Consider the following 25,893-nt stretch of genomic DNA (forward strand, 5'->3'; position numbering starts at 1 on the left):
ACACTAAGAGAGCCCCTCAACACTAGCCCCAGCCCCAGGGTCCCACTCTGGCTCACTTTCCTCCTCCACTTCAGCCTTCTTGCCAAAGGAAAAAATTAGACATAATATAAGCTTTTCCACATAGACTTAACAGGTGCAGGTGGAGATACTGAACAGAGACCACAGAGCGTTAACACTGGAAGTCAACAGAATTGAGAGCTGTGCAACTGTGGGCAAATTACCCTGCCAGGGACTTGCAACCTAGTTGAGAAGACAAACATAAAAATAACTATTTAGGGATATGTCACAAGCGTTGAAACGATCATATTGACAATTGCTGCGAGAAGACCTTGACTCTGCCTGGAAAGACCCTGAAAGGCCAAATCCCCTGTCCTCTGTTCCTCTGGAGACGGCAGGGCAGAGGAAAGCTTTTGCGCTATTGAGCTAGCCAGGCTTGGAAACTGGTGGCTTATAGACCATGTCAGGACTGCAAACCCATTTTGTTTGGTCTACACAAGATTTCAAAAATCAAGAATATCTTCTATAAAAATTCAGATTTATGGATTTTTCTGAAAAATTACAAGATCTGTCAATTCTGAGGTACAATCAACTGGATATAGAGTAGCTGCTTTTAATTTAATTTAATTTAATTTTATTTTTTCGCACATAGGACTCTTTATTTGTCATTATTAAAAGTCTGAATTTTAAACAGATTCTTGGACTGGTGGTTCATATCCATCAGTTCATTCAACTTCATTACCTGTCTTGTCCCCAGTAGCTTTTTCAGAACTACTACCTTCACCATGAAGCTCCATGAGTTTTCCCAGTTCAAATCTGGGCTTCTTCAGCAATTCTAGTTTTCTAATGAAGACATCATGGAGAAGATACATACATTGGCAAGGCCTTTCTATGTCTTTTCCAATGCTGTCCAGAATCAATTTGCTGAATACTTCTTTCAAGTCATTTGCACCTCTCTGGTCGTGATTTCCATTATCTTCTTCCGGATTTGGCAGACCTATTGCTACTGAGCATAAGAGGTCGTCCGTATCTGATTGTTGCATGTTTTAGTAAAACCAACACAGAAGAGATGAAGCAAATAGCCATCAGTAGTCTTGTCAGCAACGTGAGCTTCAGTGATAGTCTGCCATTTTTTAACCATGGAACACAGTTTGTCCCAGATAAGATCCATGCCATGGAAGTTAGTTAGGCGGTTTTTACCTTGAGCATCTTCAGTAATTGGCTTGAATTTTCTAAATGCGACTTTATCATTCTGCAGATGAGCAAGGCTCACTTCAAACACACGACCCTTGAGGCCATCAGTTATAATTTGGGTTCCTTGAGTCCTGGTGACTACTGTTTTTCCAATATTTCTTATATTGAACGTAGCAGGTGCCTTCCCATCATACAAATCTTCTTTCTTAGAAGATGATCAACCACTTTCTTCTTGGCTCCCTTTTTGCTGCCTTTCATAAGGTGCTTGTTCTTGCCAACCACCACGGTGCTGCTCGGAGAGCCAAAAGGCTCAATTTGTTGTATAATCAAACCATTTAACACTTCTATAGACATTTGAGATTTCAACTTCTGAACCAGGCAGACTTGGGTCCAAATCTTACTTTTATTACTGACTAATTATATTGCCTTCAGCAGTTGAACTGTACCTATTAAATGAGATTAATAATAAGACCTTTACCTTTTAAATGTTGTTTTTGTTTTCATTTCTGAGACAGGGTCTCACTCTGTCAGCCAGGCTGGAATGCAGTGGCATGATCATAGCTCACTGCAGCCTCGAACTCCTGGGCTCAAGTGACCCTCCTACCTCAGCCTCCTGAGTAGCTGGGACTACAGGCACCCATGCCCAGTTTTTTTTTTTTTTTTTTTTTTTTTTTTTTTTTTGTAGAAAAAGTGTCTTGCTGTGTTGTCAAGGCTGGTCCCAAACTCCTGGGCTCAAGGGATCCTCCTGCACTGGCCTCTCAAAGTGCTGGGATTGCCAGGCTCACCTTTGCCTTTTTTAGAAAGTGGATTCTGGAAGCACACGGATTGGAGCAGCACTTCTCAAAATGTGGTCTACAAACCACCTTTGTCAGTATCACCTACACCACTGCTTCTCAAAATTTACTGTGGATATGAATAACTCAGATATTCTGCGGACTGTGCTCTTTCAAAGTCACAGAGTTGCATCAGCCAACACAGTAGTCACTTAGTCACATGTAACTATTTAAATTTAAGTGAACCGAAATTCAGCTCCTCAGTTGTAGAAGTCACATTTCAAGTACTCAATAGCCATGCATGGCCTGTGTCTACCTCACTGGACAGTGAGGTTGTAGAACATTGCCATCAGGATAGAAAGTTCTCTTAGTGCTGCATACAACATTGTCTTAGTCCATTTGGGCTACTATAACAAAATACCTTAGATTGGGTAATTTATAAACAACAGAAGTTTATTTCTCACAGTTCTAGAGGCTAGGAAGTTCAAGATAAAGGCACTGGCAGATTCAGTGTCTGGCCTGCTTTCTGGTTCACAGAAAACACCTTCTAAAAGTGTCCTCACATGGTGGAAGGGGAAAATCAGCTCTCTGGAGCCTCTTTTATAAAGGCACTAATTTTATTCAGGAGGGCTCTGCCCTCGTGACTTAATCACTTCCCACAGGCTCCACTTCCCAATACCATCACATTGGTGATGAGGTTTCAACACATGAATTTTAAAGGTATGTGAACATTCAGATCATAACATTGTCTAATAAGTCCACCTGAAATCACTGATTACCCGGGGATGTAATTTTGTTTGATCTACTATGCTTTATTTATTAAGGATATAAATCTTTAAAATTAAATGTGAACATCTAGAAAACTCATAAGTTGCAAATTATTTTTATCCTGTAGAAAAGCAAATGATTTATGTCCAATAGAAAAGAACCCTAAAGGTTTTGGTATTATTGCTCTGTGGCGTATTAGTCAATTTTCTATTGTATAAGTTTGCAACTATTTTTTTGAGGCAGGTTCTCCTTCTGTTGCCTGGACTAGAGTGCAGTAGTGTCATCATAGCTCACTGCAACCTCAAGCTCCTAGGTTCAAGCAACCCTCTTGCCTCAGCCTTCCAAGTAGCTGGGATGACAGGTGTGCACAACCACACTTGCCTAATTTTTCTATTTTTTTTGTAGAGACAGGGTCTCACTATATTCATCAGGCTGGTCTTGAACTCCTGACCTCGAGGGATCCTCCTGCCTCGGCCTCCCAAAGTGCCAGGATTACAGGCACATTCTTTGCTTCCACTGGTGAGATGTGTACACACACACACACACACACACACACACAGTCTCCTATCCTTTTTAAATCAGCTGGTTCTCTCATCAATGAGATAAGTAAATCTTGGACATTTAATCTCTATATATTTGTATGACAGTCGTGTTTCTAACTTTTTGAAATTTGCATTTTGACAGGAGCAAACTATCTGAATTTATACTTTGGACAAACTATTTAACCGGCAAAGCCTCAGTCTGCTCATTTGTAAAACAAGGAATAATTTCTAAAAGGGGGACTTTTCTCAGGATTCTTGAGAGTTAAACGGGATAATGAAATAAAACATGTAATGCAGCTCTTGGCATGTAAAAATTGCTGAATAAATGTTAGGTATTTTTGTCATTATTATTTAAGAACGTTTTCTCAACTGTATTTCTAGATGTCTAAGCATCTTAATTTCTACTTTTGTGTAGCTCCATTCAAATGCTGGAAGTTCCAACTGTATTCTGGGCACAATGCCTGCGTCTTCCAACTTTGGCTTCACTCTATCTGCACTCAGCACCTTTTCATCTTTTTTGTAGCAATGGGAGAAGTTTTCTGGCCAATATTTGGCTTCAAATTGTGAAAGTCTTCCAGACTGAGAATAGCTAAGAATCCTCCCTCCCGGCACCCTGCTTTTCTCTCCCTCCCCCTTCCCCCCTACCCCTTCCTGCCAGCAGAAGTCATTGACTCCATACTTCCTGCCTTGCACTTTTAATACTCCCTCCAGCTGTGGCCTGCCTTCACTGGAGATTTAACTGTTTAATTGCTAAAGACCCTTTTCCCAGAACAGTGCACAGTCTTATCCTCTGGGTTGGAGTATTGTTCCCAGAATGTTCCCCCCTTTCCCTTAAGCCTCCTTATTCTACAATGTCCATTCGTAGCACTTACATATAAAATTATTTCGTTGCCATTAATTCTGGGAACGGAACCAAAAAGAATTTTTCTACAGCACAGAACTATTTATTGAGGATCTTCTATGTGTGTAACACTGAAATTTATTTATCATCTAAGGAACTAGCTGATGATAAAAAGAGAGGAAAATTTTGTTCTGTTTTCCAGAGTTTATACAACCAGACTAAGAAAACTCAATTGAGAGTACAACTTGACAGAGTCTTGGCACAGAAGCACAGTTCAGACATTTGCAATGAAGATAACAAAGGTAGTGTTGAGTTAACAAGAGAATAAAATAGAGATGTCCAGGAGAGAGGTGAGCAGACCACTCAGGGTGGCCCTCCAGGGTCCAAAGAGTAGCTCTCAACTTTCTTGGCCCAGAAACTTCAATTTTGGTTTAGACATCAGAATCTCGTGAGGGATGTTTTGTCAGATATCTGTAAATTGGGGTGTAATGTGTTTTATCTCCAGTTATAGTGGCCTAGAGAGAGGCAAAGAATGCCTGACATTTGGTGAGTTTGAAGCCAAATACTCGTATTTTGCCTTTGACTTACGACATCACGTGTAGCATGGAGTTTCATCACAGAATTCATGTGTCATTGAAATTTTGAGTTGCATCTAAAAATAAACAAATTGTCCTCAACATATCATCAAGTGGTCAGGATTTTAATAACTGGGACAAATGTCTAAGTAAATTAGGTCAATTTCAATCGTATCAATACCAGTTCTGCATTTTCTAGCTATAAAACCTGGGGCAAGTTATTTCATCTTCCTATGCCTGATTTCTTCATCTGTGAAATAGGGATAATAATCGTAAATATCTGGTAGGGTTGTTACGAGGTTTAAGTGAATCAATACCTGAAAAGCACTTAGAATAGTGTCTGATACATTATAAACTTTCAGTGTTAGCAGCTGTGTTAATTTTGTTGTTATTATTTTTATCATTAAGCCATTTCACTGAAATCACTCAGGGTGCTAAGATTGTGACATTCAAATACTTTTGAATACTTGTATAGCAGTTAGCATATTGTAAATATGGATGGGTATTCAATATCAGGCTATCAAATTAAATGATAACAAAACACAGCAAGAGAGTCAGTCTCACTTGTTTAAATGGAGAAGTAAAGAGCACAACAAATAAAAGTCATTCCATCATTTTAAGATGTGACCATTCTAAAGTTTATTCTTTAGTAAGAACCAAGAAATGTTCTGAACCAAGAAATGTTCTATACCAAGTGATAAGTTGGCTGTCATAACAGAGTATCACAGACTGTGTAACTTAAATAACAGAAATTTTCTTTCTTCACAGTTCTGGAGGCTGGAAGTCCAAGACCAAAGTGCCAGCAGGATTGGTTTCTGGTGAGGCTGTTCTCCTTGGCTGGCAGATGGCCGCCTTCCCACTGTGTCTTCACATGGATGGACATTTCTTGGTGCATGCCTGCTCCTGGTGTCCCTTCCTCTTCTTATAAGGACAACAGTCCTTTCAGATGAGGGCACCACCCCTATGACCTCATTTAATCTTAATTACTTTAAGGGTGATTACCTTAATAATTAATAAGTACTGATTAATTATCATAATTATTAATTATTGTTACCTTAATTATCTTAAAGGCCCTATCTTCAAATACAGTTACATTGGGAGTTAGGGCTTCAACATATGAATTTGGGGGAGGAGACACAATTCAGCTCATAAAACTCTATCTGCCTCACACACTTGACCACAAATTTTTAAAGTCTCCTTATTGCCCTCCGAGAAGGTGCAAGCTAAGTCATGATGATTAAAGGCTACTTCCCACCGTACCTTCCCATAGCCTCCTTCTGTGCCTTACACAAAATTCATCATACATTGATTTGCTTGAGGTATATTCCTCCTTGGACTCATTCTGTTTTCTGCCCCTGGAATGCCTTTCCCCATCTTTCCATGTCCACATCACACCTACATCCCAGAATCCAGCCTAAATGCAGCTTCCTCCAGGAAGCCTGTCCTAATCCTCCCTGATGGAAATCCCCGCTTCTCAACTGAGCTCCAGAGCACTGCAGGTTCCTTTCAGCGCGTTTCATTTTCTCCATTTCATATTAGCCCAAGCCACAGCTCCTCTGTGAATTTCTAGGGTACCAGCTGCTTCTCGTTCATCCTTGTCGTGGCCATAATCTTTCTGTACTACTGTGTCTTACTCTAAGTAGATGCTCAAAAAATGTGTTGAATGAGTAAATGAAATGTCGATTGCATGACGACAACCAGGTAGGGGAAGACAGAATATGAGGGATCAGGAAGGATAAACATCAAACTTTGTGTTTTTCCATGAAGAAGTGAGATTTGAGAGAGCTTTTATTTTATTATTAATAATATATTTTCCATATTTCTGAATTATTTGAATTTTTATGACATATATGCATAACTTTTTAAATTGGGAAAAGTATTAAAGATTTCAAAAAATTCTAAAGAGAAGTAGGTAGGAGGCAGAAGATTAATGTTAGGGAGCATGACAATTATACCTAAAATGCATTGTCCATGTGGCCAGGAGAGTGAAGAGGGAGTGCTTTGGAGGCACCCGTGGAAGGATGTACATATGCAGAAGTGCCCACTCCAAAAAATAATGGTTTGTAGAAATATGTGATTGTTTAAACTATGTGAATGTATAGCTGTTAAAAATGAAAACTTAAAAAAATGCTGTGCATGATAAATGCCTTATGCTTTCTTTGGTATTGAAACATTTTAAGTATGTGTAATGCAATCCATCTTGAAACGTAACTTTTACCACATATTGAGCCTGCAACTTTTCATCTCTTATTTTCATCTTCTGGTCTTCGACACCAGATAGAAAGCTATCCCATAGTTCCAGGAAATACAAGAAAAAAATAGAGATTGTTTTTTAAATTGGAAAGCATAAAATCTTTCACTGACAGTTAGGAGGAGGTAAATTTTAATAGAGTAAATAACAACATGTTTGGGGAAAAAAAGGTAAAATGTATTTCAGAACATACCATCAGATGTTTATGGATGTCCTTAGGATTAAGTACACCAAGCTGAATTCACAAACACGTATACACACACACTCCTAAGAAGAAAAGCTAGACAGCTTTGCTCATTACACTTAACAATGCATATGTATAGCACCTAAAACTATTGTTGGTTTCTTTTACTCTGCTTTCAACACAAAGTAGAAATGAATTCAGAGAAAACATGCAGTGTGCTTTCCCAGAGTCCACTCCTGCCATGGAACACAGTGAATGCTGTCCTTGGGGAGAGAAGCAAGCCATTTAAATTCAGAGAACAGATTCTCAATACTGGCAAGCTATTTTTAGCTCAAGCTGCAGCTTAATTTGGAAACCAAGCAGTTGAGGTCTTGCCTTTTTCGTGGATTGACTTTTTTTTTTAATGGCAGTAGACAGCTATACATATGGAAAAACAGTTCTCCAAATTGTAGCATTTTAAACATTCTTAAAGGATATATAATTTTAAAGCTGGTTGAAAAAAAAAGTGCTCATGCTAGAGTTTTGAAAGTTTTGTTTATCTGCAGACTGTTGTTGTTTTTAAATTCATGGTTTATGGTCCTAAGAAAAAAAGGAAGATGTTCTTAATTGGCTTATTTAACCACAGTTCTGGGGGATATGCCAACCTGCATTGCTACGTGATAAAATAGCAATGTCGCCTTGATGTCAGGTGCCCGGCCTGAGAGGCATGACCAAAATAAAAATGTGTGGAGGGTCTTGGTTTCCCAGACACTGTAATGCTCATGCTCAAAAGGCTCTCCCTGGGTTTGGGGGCAGCAGGACACCTATTCTATCAGCCGTGATGACTTGACTGCTGCAATGATCTCTGCTCCCGCCTGTCCACTGGGATAGTCTAAATTCAAATTAAAATTAATTAAAATCGAATTAAGTTAAAAATTAACTACTTCAGTCTAGCCACACTTCAGGTGCTCAGCCATGTGGGGCTAGGGGGCTACCATATTGGACAGTGTCAAGCCTCTGCATCTCACAGAAAATTTTACTGTACAACACCAGTCTGTATCAATGACAAAAGGCAGTTTTGTGAAAAACACTAGATAGGGAGTCAAGAGATTTAGAATTTGGTCCTATCCCAGCCTCTATTTTTTTTTTTTTTTTTTTTTTGGACAAACACTTGCATAGTGCTTAGTGTGTGCTTAGCACTTAGAAGTACATAGTATGTACTTTACAAGTATTATTTAATCATCATCATAACTCTACAAGCTGCTACAATTATCCCCATTTTCCAGATAAGGAGACTGAGGCACAAAGATGTTAAGTAACTCACCAAGCCAGTAAGTGGTACAGCTAAGGTATAAGCTTAGGCATTCTGCCTTCAGGGTCTGTGCTACTAACCACTACTTAATGCTGCCTCTCTGAAAAACCATGTGATTTGGGACAATTTCTTTACCACTGCATCATCTGTCAAATAAGGAAGCAACTGAACTTCATGTACAGTTCTTTCCACCACTAAGGGTCTAGGATTTCTTCTCTTACACAGCTGTTACTGAGTGCCTGCAGTAAGGAGTATTTTAGATGCTGGATGTACCTAAGCAAACAAAACAGACATGGTCCCTGCCCTCACAGGGCAGGAGAGAAGGAGATATTAATCAAAGACATAAATACATGGAAAATTGCAGTGGGGAGCAATGTGACAAAGGGTGGGTTCTGAGTATGGAGAGGGCTCGATGAGACTTGACCCGGTCAGAGAGGCCAGCCATGGCTGTCTCGAGGAGGTGGAACTTGGCCAGTACGGCCAGCTGGAGCAGAGGGGAGGTTGTGGGAGCCTCCACCATCCCAGCAGCTGCCGCCCAGTGAGGGGTTAGCTGTGTCCACATGTTCCCATGGAAGGGGGGTTAGCATCGGTCTGTGTGAGTGGGGGACAGGGGTGAGAGAGTGGGGTTGGAGGCTGCAAGGGAGTAAGACCACAGAGAGACAAAATTTGCTACCCTTTGGGCCACTCTCTTCCCTGGTTTGCCCAGAGTCACGTCTCCTGGGCAACCGGTGTATGTGCCTACATCACAGTTAAGACTTGAATACAGGCTAAACATCTGTAATGGGGATCAAAGATAATTCGGATTTCGGCCCGCACATAACTTGCACACAGCGGGGAATTTCACACATGCCTATGTCAGTAAGTCAGTGTGTGACAAGGGGAAGTTGCTCGAAGCTCAGCTGGTAAATTGAGGCAGGAAACTTTGTGTTAGAGATTTGCCTCAAGGCTTCTGGCTACAGAGACTTTGCTCTCAAAAGGGGACTGATTCTCAATTCTGTACGAGGGAAACGAAGAAAACAATTGGAGAGAAAGAAAAAAGGAAAGAGCAAATAAGAAACCCATTCTGAAGAGGCATCTATTTCTCCTTTTGCTTTCTTGCTGTGGGTTTTCCTCAAGGCTCAGGCCTCACTTTCTTTCTCTTCAGCAAACTCATTCTATTTTGTGGCTTTCACCTGCTCATCAGTAAATGGCGCAAATGCAGACACAAGAGCAACAGGGAGATAACCCACTTGGGCCTTGAACCTGAATACTACGAAGAAAGATGTTCTTCTGAGAATAAGGGCAGCAGCTCAGCATACAGACTGACCCTACAGAAGCACCTTAAAACCAGGACTGCAAACTCAGTATCTACAGTGGCAAGACAGGTGACAGAAATGAGTGAACCAGGCTGGGCGGGGACCATAGTTAACTGGGGGTTGTGTACGGCTTCTACTTCTCCAGCTTATTTTTGCCCAATTTGGTTTTCTGTTTTTCTTTTCTTTTTGAAAAAGAAGGCAGAATTCTGTATTTTCAGGTGAAATGTGGGCAACCAATGCTGTATGCTAAGAGGTACAAAAACACATCAGCAGGGGCAGCCGTGCTCTTTTGCTTGCTAAGACCTGCGAGTCTGACCTAAAGAAAGAGGCTGCCTATGGGAAGGAGGGTGGCCAGAAGAAAAGCATAATGAAGGGAGGACCTGAAAGTGAACAGATGCCAAGAATCTGTAACACTGCGTCCCCAGACGAGATAGCGCAAGAGTCTGTCGTGCAGCAGGCACATACTGAGTCATCTATGTGAAGCTGTGCCTCGGATGATCACAGCTTGATAACCTCAGCCGCTAGGGTCACAGCCAACTCTCCTCCCTTGGGCTTGCTCTCACCAAGCTACTTCTGCTTATGATTTGGCTTCCCAAGATCTGTCCACAGACAGAGAATGCAAATATGAATATTCAGTTTATTTGATAGTTTTATTTCACTTTCTAAAATCATAATGGGCATTCAGATTTTACAAATTAATTTCTTTGATAAACCAAGTTTATCCCCCAGATCCCCATCACCTAAGACATAAGGATGATTACATTTCTATGTGATGATCTTATCAATATCAGTGAAAAAAGCAAGGTGCAGTGTGTATATATATTCATAGACCTGGAACGATCCATTTCTCCAAGGAGCCTTGGTTTCTTGAGTGGGAAATGATATTTAAAGGCCACAATCTGTGCTGTCATTACTTCCAGGCCTTTTCAGTGGACAGAGCGAGGAAATACATATTTCTGGAAATTTTTAAAATCACAAGCTCATACTGATATTTCCAATTCAAATTTAACATTACAGAGACTATATATGTGTGTTGACAGAGAGAGAGAGAGAGAGAGAGAGAAAGATCTTGATTGCTAACAACATTAACATAGTTATTTGCTTTTCCCTGCAATATATAAAACAGTTTCAAAATAATACTTATATCACTATTAACAATAAGACTATTTAATGCATGAAGTTTATGATTTCTTTGCAGCGTTTGCCCTTAGAATATATTCCATTGAGGATATACAGTCAAAATACTGTGTTAATGACCTCAAGTAATCATTTTCTGTGTAGTTGTTTCACTAACTTGATATAAAGTTAAAAACAACGAAGCATTTCAATTTCTGAAAAATGTTTAGGGATCACTTTTTCTTTCTGATTGAATTTTATCTTTTGGATATGTAAAATATTAATAAGATACCAAATCTAAAACTATAGAAGGTATGTGCTCCGAAGAATCACTTCTGTCTGCATTTTTATTAGCTTTGGTTTATCTTTTCAGTTTCTTTTCGCAAATATAAGCAGATGGTCATTTATTTTAACCCTATCCCCTTCTTACACAGCACCGACAGGAGAGTTCATCATGGGAGCCTCGCACTGCCCAGCCGCTGCCACTGCAGCGAGGGGTCAACTGTGCCCCCGAGTCTCCCAGGGTAGCGTGTCTGCCATGGATCGGTGTGGATGGGGGTACTGTGGGTATATAAGAAAAGCCCACATTTGTCTTTTACATTTGAATACCTTAATGGATACTTAAAATCCATTAGGTATAAAGCCAAAGCGTCAGCCTTTCTCCTTGAACTAACTCTGCCTCCAAACTTCCCTGTTTCTGTTCTCAGCACCTCTATTCTTCTAACTACCCGGATCAAAACTGGTCAACTTGCACTTCTCCATTTTGTTTAGTCTTCATACCCTGTCAATTACCAAAACATGTGGCCATTCATTCAGTTAACATCAACATTTTTTGTGTGACTATGTGCCAAGCATGTGATCAATAAGACACTATCTGTCATTCCAAGGAGCACACCCCGCAGTGGGGAATACACAAGAATAAATAAATGATCCCAGGATGGAATAAAGTGCTGCAGTTGAAATAGGCAGGAGATGGTTTGGGAGAACAAAGGGAGTAAAGAAAACCCTATCCGAGGGAGACTTCGCAGAAGAGTTGATGTCTGAGCTGAGTTTGGGGAGTGGGAGTAGCATTTAATCACGAAAAGAGCAGGATGAAGGCAAAAGAAAGAACTCTTCGGGCAGAAGGAGCCCAGAGGCAAATGAGAGCAGGATGTGGTCCCGGAACCACAGATTTTTCAATATGCTTAGACTGTCATAGTTTGGTAGACAAAGAAAGACAGTTACAGACTTGACGGTGAAGAATTTTGTCTCCTCACTATGCTATAATTTTTTTTTTTTAAATGAACTCCCTGTGAAGCCCTCACAAGATTTAAAACTGTGTGGTGATATTATCAGAATTGCATTTTGTAGCCGGGCTTGGTGGTGTGTGCCTGTAGTCCCAGCCACTGGGGAGGCTGAGGCAGGAGGATTGCTTGAACCCAGGACTTTGAGGTTGCAGTGAGCTATGACTACATCACCACTGCACTCTAGCCCAGACAACGGAGGGAGACCCTGTCTCAAACAAAACAAAACAAAACAATTAATCTGGAGGTTGGTCAAAGAATGAGAAGGATTGAGAGAGGAAAACAATGGAGGCAAGACTAATGCAATAATTCAGGGGAGAAATGAGAAGCACCTGAACTAGGGTAGTGGCAGAAAAGATGGAGGAAAGAGAAATTACTTGAGAGGCATGAAGGAAACAGAGTTGATAAGAGTTAGCAAGTGGATGGCGACTCTAGGATGCTCTCAGATTTCTGGTTTGGCCAACTAAGTGAGTAGTGCTACCCTTTCCTTAGAATAGGAGAAGCAGCAGGTTGCAGGGTATCCAGGCAGAGTAGCACTATGAGAGAAGCATTCATGTAACAAATATCTATTGGGCATCTATTATGTATCAGGCACTGTTTTCAAGGGAGTGAGCAACAGATTTTAAGACAGAAGTGAGGATGTCCAAGAATTTATTTATAATAGAAGGAGGATTAGAGAGCGTGATGTAGAAAAAAATGAGCGAGAGAAGAGCAGAGGAATGATTATTAATGGGAATGAGAGTATCTAGCTTGTATTTGAAAGGCATGAAGAAAGTGACTTCAAAGATCCAAAGAGTATGTTTCCCTAAAATTGCTTTAGTGGGAAAGAATGCTGAAGGCCCAGAAGGTTTCAGAGGCCGGTGAACTAACTTCTTATCAGTTCATCTTCTGCAAAGCTTCTTGTACCCTCCCTTCCTTTTCATTCCTATTGCTATCACCAAAGCTCATTTTCTGCCTGATCCTTTAATTTATGTATATTTCTCCTCCTTTTTGTTTATATTTTTATTTTAAAATAATTTTTCCTTCTTTATATTCTATAAACAATAAGAAGAAATTTTAAACATCACTCACAATCCCATCACTCAAAGATAAATACTGTTAATGTTTTAGGGTAATTTTCAATTTTTTTCTAATGGAGAAAGAGAGACAATACATATGCTTTTCTTATTTACAAAAATAGTATCATATTGTATATTCTGATTTTTGTTTTTTTAATTTAAACATTATGTGATTTCTCTCTCTGCCCTTAAAAATTCCTCTATAGCATCATTTTTAATGACCTCATAGTACTCTATTGTAGTCTATTGAGTTGTTTTTAATTTTCAGGGGTAAGAACAATAGTGATCATTCCAACATTATGCCATCTTTTCCTTCTCTGAATTCATAATACTATCATCAGTGCCACTTATTTTACTTCTTATCACAAACATTTTGTGATATTTTAATATTGTTACTTAACTTCTTTATAGCCTGGTATTTTAGTTTTGCCAAATATTGTTTATATAAATCAGCTTGGGTTAGCTACGCTGCAGTAACAAACATCTCCAAAATCTCAGTGGCTTACAACAACAGCAACAAAAAGACTTATTTCTCACTCATATTTCATGTTGGCTGTGGGTTAGGTGTGCATCAGCTTCATGTGCTCTTGACTTCAGTATCTAGGTTGAAGGATCAGCCTCTATCTGGGACACGCTATTCTTTTGACAGGGAGAGAAGAGCAATGCTGGAATCAAGAGATGATCCAAAGCTTTTGCTTAGGAATGTTGTACATCACTCCCACATGTATGCATGTGTATGTGTGTGTGTGTGTGTGTGTGTGTGTGTGTGTTTTGCTAAAGCAAGTAACATGGTCTGATGTGAATGGGTAAGAATAATTCTTTCACATAAAGAGACAGTAAATCATCGGAAACAACAATAAAATCCACTTCAGTTCTAAATTCCTGTGAATGTGTATTTTGTGTGTTCTTTATGTATGATCTTTATAAGATAGCTGGACTTTGCAGGTTAAAATTATTAAATAGCTTTGTTTTTTTCACTGTCTTTCAAATATGCCTTAATGTTCCCTTCAACTTTGGATATTATGTGAGGGTAGATCTGGAAGCTTTTCTTAAAATTTTGCGATACTACCACATTGCCTTGTGTTCACGACTTAAGAAGTTCAATTTAATCAAAACCAAAACTCTAGTTTCTCAGTGAGTTTAAAACTCCTTCTCTCTTCCACAGCTATCAACCAAACCTAGCTCTGGGCCTTTGCAGGGAGAGAGTCTGCTTTTCTCCACTTGCTCTACCTCTTCCCCTAATCACTCTGCTGATGGATGCCATATTGGTGTAGGCCTCTGTCTAACAGGTGCAAAGTTGCTGGCTCTTTCTCTCATGGGGTGTTTTTGTGGGTTGTTTGAAGACTCCTTGCTAGAACCTCCCACTGCACTATTCCCTGATGTGAGCAAGCGTCCTCCAGCTGGCCCTACAACTGTTCCCACAGCTCCTGCTTTTGGCTTTACACCCCAAAACCACTTTCTCTTAGGGTCATCTTGTCAGGCAGACTGATCTCTAGAATGAAGATGCTTTCAGACAACACACTCTGGCCTACTGGAAGTGCTCAGACTTTTATCCCACCAAATTCTGCAAATGCTGGTTTTTCCCACCATACCCATCACTCCTCACTCTGTTGTCAGGGGCAGCTCTAGTCAGCCTTTGTCTTTAGACTTATCTGGGTGTGAGTCAGTCTCTGGGTCCTCCAAACACCTGAAGAGACACAGAAAGCTCTCTGAGATGATCTCTTACAGCTCCTTACTTCACTTAAAGTGGGAGTGGGATAGGATAGGAAGATTTTCATATAGTGCTCCAATAACTGCTTCCAAAAGTGATTCTCACCTCCAACATTCCTCATCTCATCTCTAGGCTGGAGGTGGGAGATGGGCTTAGAGTTACGAAGTGTGTTCTACAAACTTTTATCAAGTCCTAAAAGCTGGATCAGCACATCCTTTAGTATACAACTTTGGGACAGGAGCTAAATTAAAACAAAAGGAAATTGTGTCATGTATATTCAGAATATATATTTTCCATCTATGACATGTTTTACACAGTAGCAGGCCTGAGTGAGAAGGTGATATATGGCTATTTTTATAAAACTTTACCTCTTTCTCCTATCTGAGATAGCTGCATTTAAAAACTCACTATTATTTAAAAAAGCACAGACTTGCGAAAAAGCAAACAATACTAGAAAATGAAGAATTATGAGTAAGAAGAATGAAAAGGATTATAATTTTAAAGGAAAACATTTATTAAAACTTGGCTGTCCCATCCATCTCTGAAAACTGTGATAAAGTGTGAAAAAAGACTACTTAGAAAGATCTGGGATAGCATGGATAAAATAGTCTTAAAAAAAAAAAAAGAAAAAAACAGATCTTGGAGGTCAGATCTCAGAGCCATTTCCCAGTTTAGTTCAACTTGGGTTATCTATTATTAATCTTATAAGCAAAAGAAAGCAATGCAGAGACTCAGTAGTAGTATTTCAAATCTTGGCTTTGAGCAAATGAAAACCAGATTGAACAAGTTTGGCTTGTGATTCATTCCACAATTTAAAGCCACTGCCCTTTAATTTAATCCTTTGAGTTCAACTGAGTAGGTTTGTAACCTTGTATTTGGATAATGAGCCAACCCACCGTGAAGGCTGAAGCCCGTGTCTGGGGCTGCTTGCTGGCACTAGATAACACTGGGTGCCATGACATCATGCTCCCAACAGTGTTAATTATAAGGGTCTTAGAATAGAAACAAACAGGACAGAAAATTAAAGATGTTTTTAATTCACTGCTAGTGAACAAATGGCAGGCCAGGTCTGAATATGACAGAGGATCTCTTTGTTGGAGGTTAAGCCATTGAAGTATTGACCAGCCAATGAACACTGGAATACTTTAATGGACTATGTGGTTGATAAAAGGAATTTTTTCTAACATTTATGAAAATTTTTAAACGTACCGAAAAGTTGATAAAACTATAGTGACCACTCATATGTTTACTACCTGGATTCTATAATTTTTTTTTAAAGACAGAGTCTGGCTCTATTGCCCAGGCTGGAGTGCAGTGGCACAATCATAGCTGCCTGTAATATTGAACACCTGGGCTAAAGCGAGCCTCCCTCTCAGGCTCCCCAGTAGCAAGGTGCACGCCACCACGCCTGGCTAAGTTGGTAATTTTTTTGAAGATTTGAGGTCTTGCTGAATTGCCCAGGCTGGTTTTGAACCAATAAGTTTTTTATAGATGGGGAAAAAAAGTTCAGAAAGGTAGGTTACTTGTCCAAAGTCACACGGTTCGTAAGTGACAGGGGCAGGATATGAACTTAAAATTTTCCAACCTCACGGCTCATGTTCTTTCAAGCATGCCATACTTATTCTCAAATCTAAGAACTAAAACAAGCACACACATACGATAACTCAAGCCAAAGTGGGCGGCAGTGACATAAGTACACAAGAGTAGTATAAACCAAGTGCTGCAATGATCAGAAACAAGGAGAGATGGATTCAGTGGGAGGATCAGAATGGCTTTGTGGACTTGGATCGAGGTAAGTCTGAGACACTGCAGTTTATAGGAATAGCAGAAGAAAAATGGGAAATCCCAGGACCTCTTCTCAGAATTAGGAAGAGCCAAGTTTCAAAGGAAAATACTATAGAGATAAGGCTGGAAAGGACTCGTGGCCAGATTATAGAAGGCTATGCATGCCAGGTGAGGCAGGGACTTATAATTCAGTAAACAACTAGAAACTGGTGCAGGTTCTTAGCCAAAAAGTGACTTAATCAGGGCTGGATTTTTAGGAAAATAAATTTGGCAATAGTATATTGGATGGATTAGGGCAGGGAAAGTCAGAAAGCTCTGTTGGGTGCCATGAGAGATACAAAGATCCATCAGACCCCCTTTATATCTCCAAGACTCTTATTTCACAATCACTTTTTACACACTTACACAAACACTGTAATAAAAGGCAGAATTTAATAAATGTCATTGAAATGTACAAAATGCCACGGTAATTGAAGGTTGAGGTAGGAAAACAATCTGTTTTTAGTTGGTCTAGAAGGATAGATGTATTAGATAATCATTGTCAATGTGACAACTTTAAAAAGCTAGGTCTGATTTCATGAGAATTTAAACTTCTTTGAAATTTATATTTTAGTGCATATGTGGACCCAAACAATTAGTTCACCATCTCCCCAATCAAGTTAATTCCTTCCAAATACTAATATTTGAAGTCATTTTTTAAAATTATATATTATTTGTCATAGATATGCAAAAAGGCAAAGTTAAGAGTTTGGTTTTAAAATAAAAGAAAAAAGAACAAATCTACAGTAAGTTTTATTTTTAGAGCTGCCGCTTTATCAAATAAACCAAGATGAAACAGTTACTCATCAGATGACAAGTTTTTGTTTCTTATAGTGTCTTTGTCTGGCTTTGGTATCAGGGTAATGCTGGCCTCATAAAATAGGTTTGGAAGTATTTATTCCTTTTCAATTTTTTGGAAGAGTTTGGGGATTGACATTAATTCTTCTTTAAATGTTTGATAGATTTCACCAATGAAATCATCAGGTCCTGACTTTTCTTTGTTGGGAGATTTTAGTTAGTAATTCAATCTTCTTACTCATTATGGATCTGTTCATATTTTTTTATTTCTTCATGATTCAGTTTTTGTAGGTTGTATATTTCTAGGAATTTGTCCATTTCTAATAGGTTATCTAATTTGTTGGCATTTAATTGTTCATAGTGGTCTTTTATGATCCTTTTGTATTTCTGTGGTGTCAGTTGTGATGTCTCCTGTTTCATTTCTGACTTTATTTATATGAATATTTTCTATTTTTTCTTAGTGTAGTTAATAGTTTACCAATTTTGTTTATCTTTTCCAAAAACCAACTTTTAATTTTTTTAATCTTTTCTACTGTTTTTCTAGTCTCTTTTTCATTTATTTCTGCTCTGATCTTTGTTGTTTTCTTCCTTCTGCTAACTTTGGGCTTAGTTTGTTCTTCTTTTTCTATTTTCTTGAGGTGAGGTGTAAAGTTAGATTATTTACTTAGATTTTTTTTAAATGTAGGTGTTTATTGCTGTAAACTTTCTCTCATTTTTTTCTGCATCTCATAAGTTTGTGTTATGTTTCCATTTTTGTTTGTCTTAAGATATTTTTTAATTTTTCTATTGATTTCTTCTTTGATCTATTGGTTGTTGAGAAAAGTGTTGCTTAATTTCCACATAGCTGCGAATTTTTCAGTTTTCCTCCTGTTATTGATTTCTATTTTTATACCATTGTGATTAGAAAAGATACTTGATATGAATTCAATCTTCTTAACTTTGTTAAGACTTGTTTTGTGGTCTAACATATGATTTATCCTGAAGAATGTGCCATGTGAACTTGAAAGGAATGTGTATTTTGTGTGTATTTTGTGTATATTGCTGTGGGATTAAATGTTCTACATATGTCTGTTAGGTCCTTCTGGTCTAAAGTGTAGGTCAAATCCAATGTTTCCTTCTATTTCTGTCCTAATGATCTATTCAGTGTTGAAAGTGGGGTACTGAAGCCCCCTACTATTATTGTATTGCTGTCTATTTCTTTCTTCAGCTCTGTTAATATTTGATTTGTAAATTGAGGTGTTCTGATGTCAAGTGTATATATATTTACAATTGCTAAATACTCTAGATGAATTAACCCCTTATCATTACGTTATGACCTTCTTGGTCTTTTGTTACAGTTTTTTACTTTAAGTATTTTTTGTCTGATATAAGCATAGCTATCCCTGCTCTCTTTGGTTTCCATTTACATGGAATACCTTTTTTCATTCCTTCACTTTCACCCTGTGTGTGTCCTTAAAGCCAAAGTGAGTTTCTTGTAGGCAGCATAAAATTGGGCCTTATTTTTAATTTTAATCCATTCGGCCACTCTGTGTCTTCTGACTAGAGGATTTAACCCATTTACATTTAAAGTAATTGTTGATGAGTAAATACTTGCTATTGCCATTTTTTAAATTGTTTTCTGACTGTTTTGTAATTCCTTTGTTCCTTTCATCCTCTCTTGTCTTCCTTTGTGATTTGATGATTTTTTTCTTTTTGTGGTGGTATGTTTTGATTCCTTTCTCTTATGTCTTACATCTCTACTATAGGTTTTTGCTTTGTGGCTACCATGAGGACTACAGAAAACATCTTATATTTATAACAGTTTATTTTAAGCTAATAACAACTTAACTTCAATCACCTATAAAAACTCAACACTTCTATTCTCTCCACACACTTTATTTTTATTTATTTATTTATTGAGACAGAGTCTCACTCTGTTGCCCAGGCTAGAGTGCCATGGCATCAGCCTAGCTCACAGCAATCTCAAACTTCTGGGCTCAAGCAATCCTTCCGCCTCAGCTTCCCGAGTAGCTGGGACTACAGGCATGTACCACCATACCCGGCTAATTTTTTCTATATATTTTTAGTTGTCCAGATAATTCCTTTCTATTTTTTAGTAGAGACGGGGTCTCGCTCTTGCTTAGGCTGGTCTCGGACTCCTGAGCTCAAATGATCCTCTTGCCTCAGTCTCCCAGAGTGCTAGGATTACAGGCATGAGCCACCACACCCAGCCACACACATTTTATTTTGATATCATAATTAACTTCTTTTAATATTGTTAATCCCTTAACAAAATACTGTAGCTATAGCTATTTTTTAATATATTTGTCTTTTAATCTTTATACCAGAGTTAAAAAATGGTTTACACACCACCACTGTGGTTTTAGAGTATTCTGAATTTGACTATATATTTAGTTTTTATCAGTGAATTTTATACTTTTATATATTTTCATGTTACTAACTAGTGTCCTTTTGTTTCAGCTTGAAGAACTTCCTTTAGCATTTTTGATAAGGCAGATCTAATTGTGATGAACTCCCTCAGCTTTATCAGAGAAAACATTTATCTCTCCTTCATTGCCAAAGAACAGCTTTGCTAAATAACATATTCTTGGTTGACAATTTTTTTCTTTCAGCGCTTTAAATATATCATTCCACTCTCTTCTGGCCTGCAAGGTTTCAGCTAAGCAATCCACTGATAGCCTTATGGGGGGTTTCCTGCATTTGCTTTTCTCTCTCTGCTTCCAAAATTTTCATTTTGCCTTTGGCTTTTGACAGTTTGATTACAGTATGTCTTGGTGATATACTCTTTGGGTTGTATCTGAATGGAAACTTTTGAGTTTCATGAATCTGGATGTTCATACCTCTCCCAAGATTTGGGAATTTTTCAGTGATTATTTTTTAAAATAAATTTTCTTTCCCTTTCTCTCTCTTTTCTCATCCTGGGACTCCCAAAATTCATATATTCTTTTGCTTCACAGTGTCCCATAAGTCCTGTAGACCTTCACTTTTTCATTCTTTTTTTCTCTTTTCTCCTGAGACTGGATAATTTCAAAACAACTGTCTTTGAGTTCACAGGTTCCTTCTTTGTTTGATTTAGTCTATTTTTGAAGCTTGTTATTGCATTTTTTTTATTTCATTCATTGTATTCTTCAGCTCCAGGATTTCTGTTTGGTTCTTTTTTACAATTTCCATCTCTTTGTTAAACTTTTAATTTTGAGATTGGGCATGGTGTCATACACTTGTAATTCGAGCTACTTGGGAGGCTGAGCCAAGAGTTCAAGGCTACAGTGCACTATAATCATGCCTGTGAATAGCCACTGTACTCCAGCCTGTCAGGGTAAGGAGTTTAGATTATTAAAAATAATAAATAAATAAACAGTAAACTTCCAATTTCATTCATGTATTGCTTTTCCTGATTTTTGTTTAGTTGTCTACCAATGTTTTCTTGTATCTTGCTGAGCTTCCTTTAAAAAAATTATTATTTTTAAATTTCTTTTCAGGTAATTTGTAAATATTCATTTCTTTGGGGTCAGTTACTGGAAAAATAGTGTGTTCTTTTGTAGTGTCACGTTTCCTTGCTTTTTCATGTTTCTTGAGGCCTTGCATTGATGTATACACATTTGAGGGAGCAGTCACTTCTTCTAGACCTTATGGACTGGCTTCAGTGGGGAAAGTCTTTTACTTGTGGATTAGTGAAAGGGCATCAGCTGGATGAGATGTGACAGGTACAGTTCTGGGGAGGACAGAGCAGCATAGTCTCTATACAGCTCCATCAGCTTAAGTCAGTATTGGCAACGTCACCAGGGATCCTTGGTAGCCTAGGCTGTGGGTGTCTGCAGTGGCAAAAGTTACAGCATTGGTGGCAATGATATATGTTGGGGGCTTCAGTGGGAAGACTTCTGAGGTCCTCTGTTCTCCTTTTCCCTTATGGGGGAAGTCCTAGCCAAGGGGATCCCTCTTGACATCAGGTCTGGTGATGCTTTAGGGCACAGATGCTCATAATGGCTACAGAACCAAGGTCCTAGGCACAGGGGCACATGAAACTAACATGAAGTCTGAGTCCTGAGGTGTGAACACACTCACTATGGTGGTTGTGCTTGTGTCTTAGGCATTGGCATGCGCTGATTACTCATAGATCTGGATTCCAGGTCTCTAGAGTGCACTATAGACTCTCAGGCTCCAGGGTTGGAGCACAGTGGTAACTCATGTCTTGAGGATGGTGTGTCTCCAGGTATGTCGAGGCACTGGGGGGACAGCGTGCAGCAGCAGCACATCCCTGGGGAGTTGTAGAACACTGCCATCATTGCCATCAATTGCCAACAGAAATTTCTGTTAGATAGTGCTGCATACAACATTACCTTAGTCCATTTGTGCTACTATAACAAAATACCTTAGACTGGGTAATTTTACAAACAAAAGAAATTTATTTCTCATAGTTCTGGAGGCTAGGAACTTCAAGATCAAGGCACTGGGCACCATCCAATCAGCTGGGGGCTTGTATAGAACAAAAACAGAGGAAAGTTGAGTTGGTCTGTCTGTCTCTCCTGGAGATAAGATACTCTCTTTTCTTTTGACAACAGAACTCCAGGGCTTCAGCCTTTGCACTTCAGAACTTACACCACTGGACTCCCTGGTTCTCACGCCTTCAGACTTGGACTGACTCATGCTAATACTAATACAGGGATATAAGTTTCTTTCTTTTTTTTTTTTTTTTTAGCAGATAATTGACCTGGCTGGGTTCAGGCTACAAGTTTTGACCATACTTCTGGGTTTGGCACTGCCTTGAGTTCAGGTTAGGGGATATTGGAAGGAAAAAAATAGGAAAGTCATCGCTAGGTCAAAGATACTTCAATTTCTGATCTTCTCTAATCCATCGGTTACATTTACTCCTCAGAGCCCTAAAATAGCTGTTCCAAGCATTCCGTGTAGGTTTTTTACAGTTGCATTCAGTGGATGAAACAGAATAAATTGTGCTTACTCCATCTTATCCAGAACTAGAATGTACTACATCAATTTTTAAATGTATGTCCTCAATTTCTGTAGAGGTTAAATACAAGAAATGGCCATACAATGAATGATTCTGAATTTCTAGTAAGGTCCTTGAGATGTATCCTGATCCATTACAGGGTTTAAAGTGCTGTGTACAAAGCAGTTGGGAAATGTGGAAAGACCATAAACCTTGGAATTAGGCAGTCCTAGGTTTGAATCTACATTTCACCAAATGGAAAATGGATTAACATGATCTACACTGAGAGGATTAAATCATATCATGTAAGTAAATTCTCCAACATACATAAGGCAGAAAATAAATGTTAATTTGTCTTCCTTTTAGAATTTAGTATCAGGAAATGATTGCCTACAGAATTGGCATGCTTCCACTGATCTTATGGTAAGAATTACATAACTTGTATTTATCTTTATGCTTTAGCAGACAGGAGCTGAGAGAGAAGTGTAATGAGCAACCAGTATATTCATCTGTGGAACCGATGTATTTGTCTCTATTCTGCATAGCATTTTATTGGCCATTTTCTAATTCCAATAGTCAAATTGTATAATGTGACTTTTATGGTAAAATATTTAAACATTTTAGATGTAGATAGAACATAGCCACTCCAAAACTAGTATATATTGTGCCTTTTAATTGATAAGGTATTACTAAATGTTTTAATGTTCCTTATTTGAAAATTTACAAATCATTCCAAACTAAAATAGAGATAGATATTTTAGAGCCATGAACACTTGGTCATAGAATAGTCACATCTTATAACTAAAATTCATATTTTACAATTAGAGCATTTTATATCTCAAATCTGGCATTGGTCCTATGTGTGACCTATTTTAAAATGTTTACTATTAGGTGATTATGACACTTGAAGATTTCTCTAACAAAATAAGATGATATGATAAGACCGTGGTTGTATAATCTTCTTTCCTTCAAATGTTATTAGCATATTCATCACAGTTAACAGTATGCCTTGCTTTGTTAAACACTGTAGGAACTGGCTTATTCTATATTTTGCTTTCCAAGTCTAAAGACATTCGTAGTAAGCACATGTTGCATTAAACAACTCTTATTTAAAATGGGCTTCGTTAAATTTTGAAATAATGAAATGTCTCATGCTTTGGATAAAGCTTTCTCTGTATTTCAAATTTTCCTTAGAAGGAGTCATTTTTAAATAGAAGTGTTTTTAACTATAAGCCCCATTTCTCCAGCTTGATTTATGCCAATACCTTTTTAAAAGAGTTTTATGATTATTTTGTGAGGCCAGATGTTTAAATAGTTTTGGCTTTATTTTTCTAATTTGCAGCACAAGCTCACCTTTCACAGGGCAAGATAACTTCCTAATGATTGATTTAGAGTTGTTTCTTAAGCCTTAGATTTTTCCCAGTTTACAGCAGTGCAGTGGTTTGCTTATGTACCCAGCTTACTGAATTTGAGGCAAAACTTTTGTTTTATTTTTTTATTTTTTCAGACAGAGTCTCACTCTGTTGCCTGGGCTTGAGTGCTGTGGCATCAGCCTAGCTCACAGCAACATCAAACTCCTGGGCTCGGCCGGGTGCGGTGGCTCACGCCTGTAATCCTAGCACTCTGGGAGGCCGAGGCGGGTGGATAGCTCGAGGTCAGGAGTTCGAGACCAGCCTGACCAAGAGCGAGACCCCGTCTCTACTAAAAATAGAAAGAAATTATATGGCCAACTAAAATATATATATAGAAAAAATTAGCCGGGCATGGTGGCGCATGCCTGTAGTCCCAGCTACTCAGGAGGCTGAGGCAGTAGGATTGCTTGAGCCCAGGAGTTTGAGGTTGCTGTGAGCTAGGCTGACGCCACGGCACTCACTCTAGCCCGGGCAACAGAGTGAGACTCTGTCTCAAAAAAAAAAAAAAAAAAAAAAAACCAAACTCCTGGGCTCAAGGGATTCTCCTGCCTCAGCCTCCCGAGTAGCTCAGACTACAGGCGCTAGCCACCATGCCAAGCTAATTTTTTGTGTCTACTTTTAGTTGTCTGGCAAATTTTTTCTATTTTTTAGTAGAGACAGAGTCTTGCTGTTGCTCAGGCTGGTCTCCAACTCCTGACCTCAAGCGATCCTCCCGCCTTGGCCTCCCAGAGTGTTAGGATTACAGGTATGAGCCACTGCACCCAGCCAAGGCAAAACTTTATTTTTAAAAATAGGTTGGCCAGAGTCAGCCTGCTCAGGTTTTCTCCTTTGGGCTTCAGTGCAATTGTACTCTGTCACACCAAGTGAAGTAGAATCAAAACCTGTCCTATGTCATCAGGAACTCCTCTTGAAATTCCATTGGAATCCTATGAGATAGCTCATTGGCTTATTGCAGGAGATTTCAGGGATATTCTTGTTTTCTTTTTATATTTGCTTATCCTAGTTTAGCTGAAAGATTCTTTAACTTTAGGCACAGGTTGATGATAATAGCTGGGAACTGGAAAAGCTAGATTAAGAGTTCCTGAAATTAGTATCACAATAGTCAGATAGAGAGTAATGCAAAATCAGCAGAAAAAATGTCCACATCATAGGGAATTTGTTAAGTAAATATATACACGATTCTTTTAAAAATTTTAACAGAAGGATGACTTGAAGAATATTCACCATTATTGGAAAGAAAGCAGATTACATAACCCACATCCCAATCCACCCCCTACACCTCCATCAGCTTCCTTGGCCTCCATTCCCCCTGGATTTGCAGTGTCCAAGGCCTGACACACTGTCTTCCAGATGAATCTTCTAGCCTGATACTCCTTTCTTTCCCTCTTTTCAAGTTTCAGTTTAAACGTTAATCCCTTGTTAAGAGCTTGTTTGCTAGGTGGTCCCTAAAACAATAACGGGAGATAAGCAAGCTATGAGGCTATCAACTTCAGTTTAGAGATGAGAGAGATAAGGAAACCAAGGCACAGAGCAGTTTAATTATTTACCCAAGATTATATAGCTAGAGAGTGACAGAACTTGAAGCATTTCCTGATGCTACTACAGCAAGTCTTTTGAATTAGTCAAATGGCTCTTATCCTTAAAAATATTTCTGAAAATCCTCTAAACTTCCAAAAATAAACACATCGAAGAGGATTGTAATAGTTTGAACCACTACTTAACATTTGGGTTAGAGGAAAAACATGATATAATAACTGCATAATTGAAATATAAGTCTCAAAAGAGCAGGAATAGCAAAAAGGGATTTTAGAGTTGATCAATAACAGCTCACACATGGTTTTTAAGTGATAATGTTTAAAGCACCTGACACTGAGTTTTATATATTGATAGTGCGATTCTGGGGTTGGGTGGGGGGAAAAGCACTCCACTTAGCACTGGTCAAACATTTGCAGAGAAGTATATCCTGGTTTATGTTTCACAACTTAAGGAGAAAGCAGAGAATTTTAGTAGTGTCAAGCATTTTATGCAGCTAATT

The 25,893-nt window shown here is 38.6% G+C and overlaps 1 pseudogene; it reads right to left on the reverse strand.

Annotated features, from left to right (window-relative positions):
• Positions 1-668: 668 nt before the first annotated feature.
• On the reverse strand, positions 669-1,545 carry LOC138385762 (small ribosomal subunit protein eS1 pseudogene; annotated as a pseudogene).
• Between the last annotated feature and the right edge of the window lie 24,348 nt (positions 1,546-25,893).

This window comes from Eulemur rufifrons, chromosome 7 (genome assembly GCF_041146395.1).
Source record: "Eulemur rufifrons isolate Redbay chromosome 7, OSU_ERuf_1, whole genome shotgun sequence".
In the NCBI taxonomy this organism is placed as follows: Eukaryota; Metazoa; Chordata; class Mammalia; order Primates; family Lemuridae; genus Eulemur; species Eulemur rufifrons.